Below are 8,588 nucleotides of genomic sequence, written 5' to 3'. Positions count from 1 at the left end.
GGAGAATAGATCTGGATGCTAGACCTTTGAGAAGGAAAGAAATAAGCTTTGTTTTTTTTTTTCTTTTTTTACAGACATATTTATTCAGCATTATGATCAGACTATTACATTTTGCAATCAACAGCAAGGGTGCAAAAAAATCTACATTAAAACCTTTTGTTGTAATGCTTTACACTGTTCACAGAGCAGAAACTAAAATAATCTGTTATACAATTAGTCACAAATAGAGTCCTCAAGTCTTTTGCCCATACACATGAGTATTGTCTAAAGCACAACTTCTTCATAGCAGCTGGGCTCTGCCACCGTGTTTGGCTGAGTTCACAAATCTGTTGTAACCTGTAGCATCCCTGTCACTTCTCTGGCTCTCCTCTCCTGCTAAGCTTTGTTTTCTGGCAGTGATTAAAACCTTCTGCCACCACCATAGCTACTGCTGCTGCTGGAACTGCCATAGCCCCCTTGATTTCATGGTTTGGCAAAGTATTGGCCGCCACCCCCACAGAGGCCAGAGTTTCTGCCTCCAAAATCTCCTCCTTTCATGGGTCCAAAATTTGAAGATTGATCGTTGTAATTGCCAAAGTCATTATAGCTTCCGTCACCTCCAAAGCTGCTACCACCAGATCCGTTATAACCATCCCCACCGCCACCATATCTATCACCACCTCGACTGCCACCAAAGCCACCTCACCCATGGATGCTTCCTCCATGACCAAAGTTGTCATTCCCACCCAAACCACCTCCGTGACCACCATGGAAGTTTCCAGAATCACTTGGGTCTCTTTGGCTGGCTAGCCATCTCTTGTTTACAGAGACCTTTCCTTACTTCCCAGTTGTGGTCACTCACAGTACGGTATTTTTGAACGACTCTCTTGTCTACGGAGGCATGGTTGTCAAATGTCACAAAAGCAAAGTCTCTCTTGCCACTGTCTCGCCCAGTCAGGATTACAATCACTTCAATTTTCCCTACTGTTTAAAATAATTTCCTAGATGATGTTCTTCAGTGTCTTCTTTAACGCCACCAACAAACATCTCTCTCACGGTACATGAGCACCAGGTCTTTGAGAATCACCTCTTGGGACAGCCCTCTGGCTCCACAATTCTTCCATCCACCTGGTGTGGCCTTGCATTCACGGCTGCATCCACCTCCTCCACGGTGGCTTCCGTGACAAACCCAAAGCCTCTGGAGTACTTTGGCGTTTGGCTCTCTCATCCCCACACAGTCCACCAGCATTCCCCCTTATTCAAATTGGCTCCTCAGATTCTCCTCCACTGTTTTGAAGCTCAAACCACCAACGAAGAGCTTCTGCAGCTGTTCAGGCTCTTGAGAGATGCTGACTTAGGACTGCATGGGAGACAGGGCTCTTACGATGCTTACTTGGCAGCATCCATGCACAGCAAGGGAAAAATAATGCTTACGATACAGCATTGTATCATATATCGTGGTTTTTATATATATCGTATATTGTATATCGTGGTTACACCACATTCTTAGTCCTGCGACATCTGCTAATCTTACTAATATTTCCCTTAATTTTAGACTAACCCATACACGCCAGAGTAAATCTGAGGATAGTAAGTCTGATTTTCTGCAGTATCCGTGTTTCTATGCACACACACACTGTTTCTCCTAATTATTTGACTTTCGAAATATCTAGGAGGCTATGAGTGTAGTAAACATATAAGGCTTTGAAGTTGGATGGACCTGGGACAGAATCCTCTTTCTGTCACTTCCAATCTCTAATAACCCTTTACCCACTTTCCAAGGCTGCAGTAGGAAGTGCCATATTCCTATGACGTGGCTTTCCTCCCCTGTCTCCCAGGCACCGCTGATTGTCTAGACAGGACAGGTAGCCCAACCTGGGCCAACTTGTCCTCAGCCTGGGAAATTTGGGAGAGACACAGAGGAAGAGAGAGAGAAGACGAGAGAGAGAAAGATCAGACGCTTTAAGTGACTGAATCTATACCATTAACATTACTTACTGTTGATATCCTTGTTTTAACGTAGGGGCCATGTGTGCGAAAGAGAAGAATTATGCAGACAGGCAGAATGGGCACAAATAAGAGATGGAATGAGGACAGTGAGAGTCACTTACCCTGGGGTCAGACATGGCCATGCTCACCGATACCTGGTGGCCCTGTCCTTTCCCAGCTGGGGAAGATTACGTGTCTCCAGCGTTGCAGCACGCCATGTGACTGGAAGTAACACGTTGAAGTACGATGGTCACAGACAATGAAAACCCTCCGCAAGATTCTTCAGGCTCTCACTTCTTCCCACTGGGGCAAATTCAGAAATATAGTGTTGGAATGCTGGACCCAACAGCATCAAAGAAGCTTGAATCTCTGAATCACCACACAAAGGACAATTGTCCTGAAAAACCATCCAAACCTACAAGCTAGGGGAATAACATTTGCTCCCTTAAGCCACTGGGATTTTGAGGGTATTGTGGCAGCATAACTTGGCTTCTTCTGCCTAATACTCCCATTGAGCCTGAGTTTCCCCATCTGTGAAATGGCACTCAGAACCACTCCATTAGAGGAAGCATCACTTCTTTGGTCTTAGGCAGCTACGATCTCGAGGTCTGGTTGATTCTAGTCCACCAGGCACTGCGGTCACTGTGATACGCTCAGCACAATCCAGTGTCATCTGAAACACATTCGAATCAGCCTGAGGAGCTCAAGCCCATCTCAAGAGGGGCCCAGTGCAGAGGATGAATTGTCCTTTGTCAGGGGACGCACTGGGATGAGTGTGTCCAGACCGAGACTGATTGCACTACTGTGAGAGCCCTGGAGTCCTCACAGAAAATCAGGGCAAGCACCCAGGGCTCTGTATGATGCTCACCTCCTTCATCTTGCTACTGGCAGATGGGCAGTGACTCACAGAGGCAGCCCTTGAGAGAAAGGAATTGGTCCTGCCAGCTGGTGTTTAAGGAACAAAAGAAGAAAAGAATGAAAAAACAAAGCTCCTGTAACTCTGCTAGCAATACCAAGGCAGGCATTGGACATCCTTCCCACAGGCTGACCTGTACCCCCATTTATGCGTAGCTTCACGTCTATAGAAATTCAGAGTGTTTCTGTTAGCGTGTACGTGTGTGTAGAGAAACTCATGTCTGCGATGCAGCAAAACATTCTTCTCCGAGTTCTGCATGCCACTTCCTGTATTTGGTGTTCACCATTGGAAAGAAGATCTACCATCATGGTGGCAGCTTTGCTCTCCAAGCCCAGCATGTTCGAGCAGTCGGAGGGACACATTTATGGGCGCGAGTCTGAAAATGGAAATTAGATCAGTTGGGTTGATAACCTGTAGAACCGATCTTGTTATTCTACAGTCATCCATGGGGAACCCAACAGAGAACAGTGCCTGGTAGTTACGGGCTTGTCTTTCCTTCTGAAGTGGCCATAGGTCTGTGGTTTAGCCAGACCCATAGCATCGGTGTGGGTTAGGAGACCAGACATTCTTTGAGTCACGAGTGCCTCTCAGCCTTCATTATGGTGTCAGGCCAAGGGTCTCCAGAGGATTGGCCAGCCCTTCAGAAGAAGAGAAGGACAGCTGGGCAGAGAGGAGATGCTCAGCCCTGGAGGGTCTCCGGTCTTCACCCAAGCCCAGATGCACTTGCTTCACATCGGAACCACTCACGTGCCCTGGCCACTGCCCCAGGACAGGCAGAAATAGATAAAGAGAATAAGAATTGATCAATCCTTGCCTTCATTCATTCTCATTCATCCCTAGGAGCTAATCTATGGAATGGCCATGTCCATTCTTACCTTCTTTCCAATGGTTCCTTCACTTGTGGGGATGGGGTTGGATTTCCCAGAATTTTTGTTGTTGTTGTTAAGCCATGATCCCCAAAGCTCAGAGCCCACCACCAGAAATGTGTGTGTGCTATACATAAGCTTTCTTAAAAGGGAGCTAGAGCCCTGAAGGCTGTGTCTCAAAGGCTGAAGCCAAACTGAAGAGAGAATGTGTGTATCTGTTTGTGGTTTGGAAGGTCAGAGACTCCACTTCTTTCCTCTGGAGCTTGGAAAGGGCTTCCCACTCCTTTCTCAAGGAGCATTTCATTTGTGGGTGAGAGGCATCTGTTTATGTTAACGACAGCCTATAAAATTAAGTGAGTGGCTGGTCATTTCACTTCTAGAACATCGGAGTTCTTATATAGTGCAGTTATTCACAGAGTGTATTTTGTTATGTGTTTTCTCTTTATTCTCAAGGGGGACTTTAATGAGGTTAACTCTCCATTATTCAGGTTATCCAGGTTGTTTGCTGGCAGCTGAGTTGGGCTTGGAGTAGAGAGTAGCTGGAGGCAGGCAGGTGCCGGAGGTGCTGTGACAGAGGAGAGGGCTTGTCTGGACCAGTGATTGAGGAAATGAAGAAAAGGCATAAAGGGCCAAGAGACTGGCTGTCAGGCTTGTTGACAGATTTGCTATGGAACCCCAGGAGCAAGATAATAAAGGATAACTCCATAGTTGCACAGTGTAAGGTAGCCTTCACACCACTGAGATGTCATGCACCTCACACACATAATTGTAAATGTTCTATTACCCTCATCAAAAAGTTTTCATGTAACCCAGTAGGTCCAAAATATCATCATGCAAAGTCACTATTTGGCTACTTTTTTTCATGGTAATCTTCCAAATCTGGGGCATGTTTTCCACTTAGAGCACACTGCATCACACATTAGCCACATTCCAGGTGTTCAGTAGCCCCATGTGGCCGGTGGCCACAGCAATTGTCAGCCAGGACCGAGAGGACTAGAAGGAGATAATGAGAAATACCTGGGAAAGAACCCTTTGTCCACAGAAGAGTTTGATAAGCCTTTTCCATGTTATGTTTTGGATCACTGTGGGATGCCCCACAGATGGCCGGAAGGAAATTAGATGCGGAACTTGTGATTGGGTGGGAGTGGGGGTGTGGGGGAGGCAGACAGAGAAGACTGATTGGTGAAGGCAATTATATTATATTGAATTATATTATATTGAAGTCGGTTGAGCATCCAACTTCAGCTCAGGTCATGATCTCGTGGTTCATGGGTTCGAGCCTCGCATCGGGCTCTGTGCTGACAGCTAGCTCGGAGCCTGGAGTCTGTCTTTGGATTCTGTATCTCCGTCTCTCTCTGACCCTCCCCTGCTCATGCTGTCTCTGTCTCTCGATCAAAAATAAATTAAAAAAAAACTATGTATTATGGACACATACCTCCGCCTCATCCTTTTTTTTTTTTTTTTTAATGTTTGTTTATTTTTGAGAGAAAGAGAGAGAGAGAGAGCCCGAGTGGGGTAGGGGCAGAGAGAGAGGGGGACACAGAATCCAAACCAGGCTCCAGGCTCTGGGCTGTCACCACAGAGCCTGACATGGGGCTCAAACTCAGAAACCAAGAGATCATGACTTGAGCCAAAGTTGGACACTTAACCAACTGAGCCACTCAGGCACCCCACCACCTCATCCTTTTTAATGGATGCACACTACTCTATTTTATGGTGTTCTGCCATTTTTTTCTCTAATCTCATATTAATGGAAATTGATATTTCTTCATATTTCTTTTTTCTGCTATAATTTTTTGTTTATTTATTTTTGAGACAGAGAGAAAGAGAAAGAGAGAGAGGGAGAGAGAGACTGAGTGCTAATAGGGGAGGAACAGAGAGAGAGGGAGACACAGAATCCAAAGACAGGCTCCAGGCTCTGAGCTGTCAGCACAGAGCCTGATGTGGGGCTCAAACCCATGAATTGTGAGATCATGACCTGAGCTGAAGTCACACACTTAACCGACTGAGCCAAGGCGCCCCTCTTTTTTGCTGCTATAATTGTAACAAGTGCTCTTACATACACCCTGCACAATTGTCATTTTTCTTCCTTAAGAAAACAATTTTACAATGAAATTGTACCATTACTGATATGAACATTTGACAGTTCTCAATGAACATTGAGCCTCTTGGGAGGCTTATATTCATCTATATTCTTTTCAACTACTTCTTCAGAGTTACGTTTTCTAATTCCACACTAACACTGGCTATTTTCATTCTTTTCCATTTTGTCAATCCAATAGGTGAAAACTACCTCACTATGTATTCCATTTTTGCCTCTTTGATTATGAGTGAAATAGAGCACCTTCAAATATGTGTTAAACATTTGTATTTCTTTCTCTGTGAATTTCCTGTTCCTCTTTTTTGCCCATTTCAATACTGAGGTGTTGTCCTTGTCTTACTAACTGAATGATACTAGTATGTTGCCTATAATATACCCTGCAGATATTTTCTAATTATTTACTTTTGACTTTGAGGGAATTTGCTTAATCTTTCCATTGTTGTTGCAATCAGGTTAAAATAATCATGTGGAGAGGTGGGAGCGGAAAATTGGAAGAAGATGTGACAATGGTAAGAAATAATTCAGTGCTTCCCCTTAGTGATTAAACTGGCCTAAAGGAAATATATGGAAGCAGTGTATCTGGCATGAGTCTCATTTTATTAAAAAACAAAGCACAAGTGTGTATTTTACATTAGTAAATGACTGAATCTTTAAACTCTAACAAGATGGAAAAATAAAGAAGGATATTTTCTCTTCCAGAAATGATGTAAGTTTATTTATTTATTTTGAGATAGAGAGAGAGAGAAAGTGCAAGCAGGGAAGAGGCAGAAAGAGAGAGGGGGAGAGAAATAGAGTCCCAGGCAGGCTCCACACTGTCAGTACAGAGCCCAATGTGGGACCTGAGCCCAAAGTCAGATGCTTAACAGACTGGGTCACCACCCAGGTGCCCTTCTTCCAGAAATGATTCTAATTTTTCTTCAGAGAAATGCCAGCTGGGGTGTAGACAAGAAAATGGTCTTGTGAAATGTAACTTTGTTACTTTAGAATTAATGATAATAATCATTGGAAATGATTTGCAGTTTAAACACATTTCTCCAATACCATCCCTTTTCTCACAGATGAGGATGCTCGACTAGGCTAAGAATGGCATTTGTTCCAGAATCATTTGTGAGTATCTACCCTATGCTAAGTGCTTCCGAAAAAGGAAGAATTCCTTGCCAATTGGTAGTGGGGGAAGAGCATAAAGAAGTCACGTATTATTCTGAAATGTGTGCACCCAATAGCTATAGAAGTGTTAATTAGCACAGCCCTGTAAGGATACTGGACACACAGGCAGTGTGGTGCCTCAAGTATACTAGAGATAGGTGTGGTGGGATAAAGTTTGAGTCTACTGCAACAGTCCGAGCAGTTTTCCGAAGAGGCAATCCTCAAGCCAAATTTGGAGAGAAATGTAGTCAAATTATCCAGAAGCTAAGAAAGCAGATTTCAAATAGTTCAGAGGAAAGATAGACATGACTGCAAAGATCAGGAATTCTAGAAGCACCTATCATGTTCATCTACCATGTTCAAGATGCTCTGCTAAGTGGATAGTTTGAGATACAAAAACATAAATAGGAAGAACATTCTATACACAGACCATAAAATGATAAAGGTTACAGGCACCAGCACATTGGTATCCATGGCTTCAGTACGGGCCAACATCTGATGTGACTCCTTTTAAGATATATTTTCTTTTTTTTTCCTGTATGTCTAGGTCATGAACCAGGCACCGGCACAGACTGAAAGCCAAGCCTGGATAAATAAGGAATTGCTTTGCCCCAGACAGATAGGAAGGAGGCTGGCACCACTGACCAGGTGCCACTCTACCCAGGTCAGGGACCTTAAGACGTGTTTTCAAGCTACAATAATAATAGCTCTCACTTACCTGGCCCTTTTCACTTTCTAAGCTCTGTTGCAAGCACCTTACACATAATAGCTCATTTAATCCTCGTAACAACCCGAGTCTCCCTTTCGCAAGTAAGGGAATCGAGATGCAGAAAGTTTAAGCCACCTACTCAAGGCTGTTTAGCTCACAGGTGATGGAGTCAAAATTTGAACCTGAACTGAGATGTGAACCCAGCCGCTCAGACTGCATCATTTGTGTTCACGATCACTATTCTCCAAGCAGATATGTTTATTGAGCATTTACTACATCACAGATCAGTGCTAAGCACTTAGATGTTGAACCTCAACTGCCCTAACTCTGTGAGGCTGTGGGGTTGATACTATAATTTCCCCACCTTTAATAGATGAGGAAACTGGGCATGAGAGTTAATTTGCTTGCCCCGGGGTTCACAAAGGAAGAAGGGGCAGAGCAGAGATTTGCACCCTGGGAGAATAACCCTGGAGCAAGCCAGAGCTCATAGCTTGATCATGGAAGTATATGATGCGGAAGGGAAGGAAGGGATGGCCTCATAGCCTTTGGCACTGGACCCACACATCTGCTGTTATAGTACTCCGAGGCCCCAAAGCAAGTGAATATTCAAAGGACTGTCAGGAAGGTTGCAGGATCTGGAGGTGAAAGACTTAGATTTTAAAAAAAAAGCTGGGGGAGAGAAGGGGGGGGCGATGCCTGGGTGGCTCAGTCAGGTAGATGTCTGACTTCAGCTCAGGTCACGATCTCACAGTCAGTGAGTTCGAGCTCTGTGTCGAGCTCTGTGCTGACAGCTCACAGCCTGGAGTCTGCTTTGGATTCTGTGTGTGTGTCTCTCTCTTCTCCTCCCCTGCTCTCACTCTATCCCGTTCTGTCTCTCAAAAA

At 44.5% G+C, this 8,588-nt stretch overlaps 1 non-coding gene and 1 pseudogene across 1 annotated transcript; both read right to left on the bottom strand.

The window, feature by feature from the left end:
• Positions 1-342: 342 nt before the first annotated feature.
• On the bottom strand, positions 343-2,111 carry LOC144236351 (heterogeneous nuclear ribonucleoprotein A1-like; annotated as a pseudogene).
• A 5,421-nt stretch (positions 2,112-7,532) lies between these two features.
• LOC144236489 (small nucleolar RNA SNORA48) lies at positions 7,533-7,671 on the bottom strand. Its single transcript, XR_013336574.1, has one exon. It is a non-coding gene; the product is annotated as a small nucleolar RNA SNORA48 (small nucleolar RNA).
• Positions 7,672-8,588: the final 917 nt, after the last annotated feature.

Source organism: Crocuta crocuta, unplaced genomic scaffold (genome assembly GCF_008692635.1).
Source record: "Crocuta crocuta isolate KB4526 unplaced genomic scaffold, BGI_CrCroc_1.0 scaffold24, whole genome shotgun sequence".
NCBI classification, from domain to species: domain Eukaryota; kingdom Metazoa; phylum Chordata; class Mammalia; order Carnivora; family Hyaenidae; genus Crocuta; species Crocuta crocuta.
This window is presented reverse-complemented; position numbering and strand designations above follow the sequence as displayed.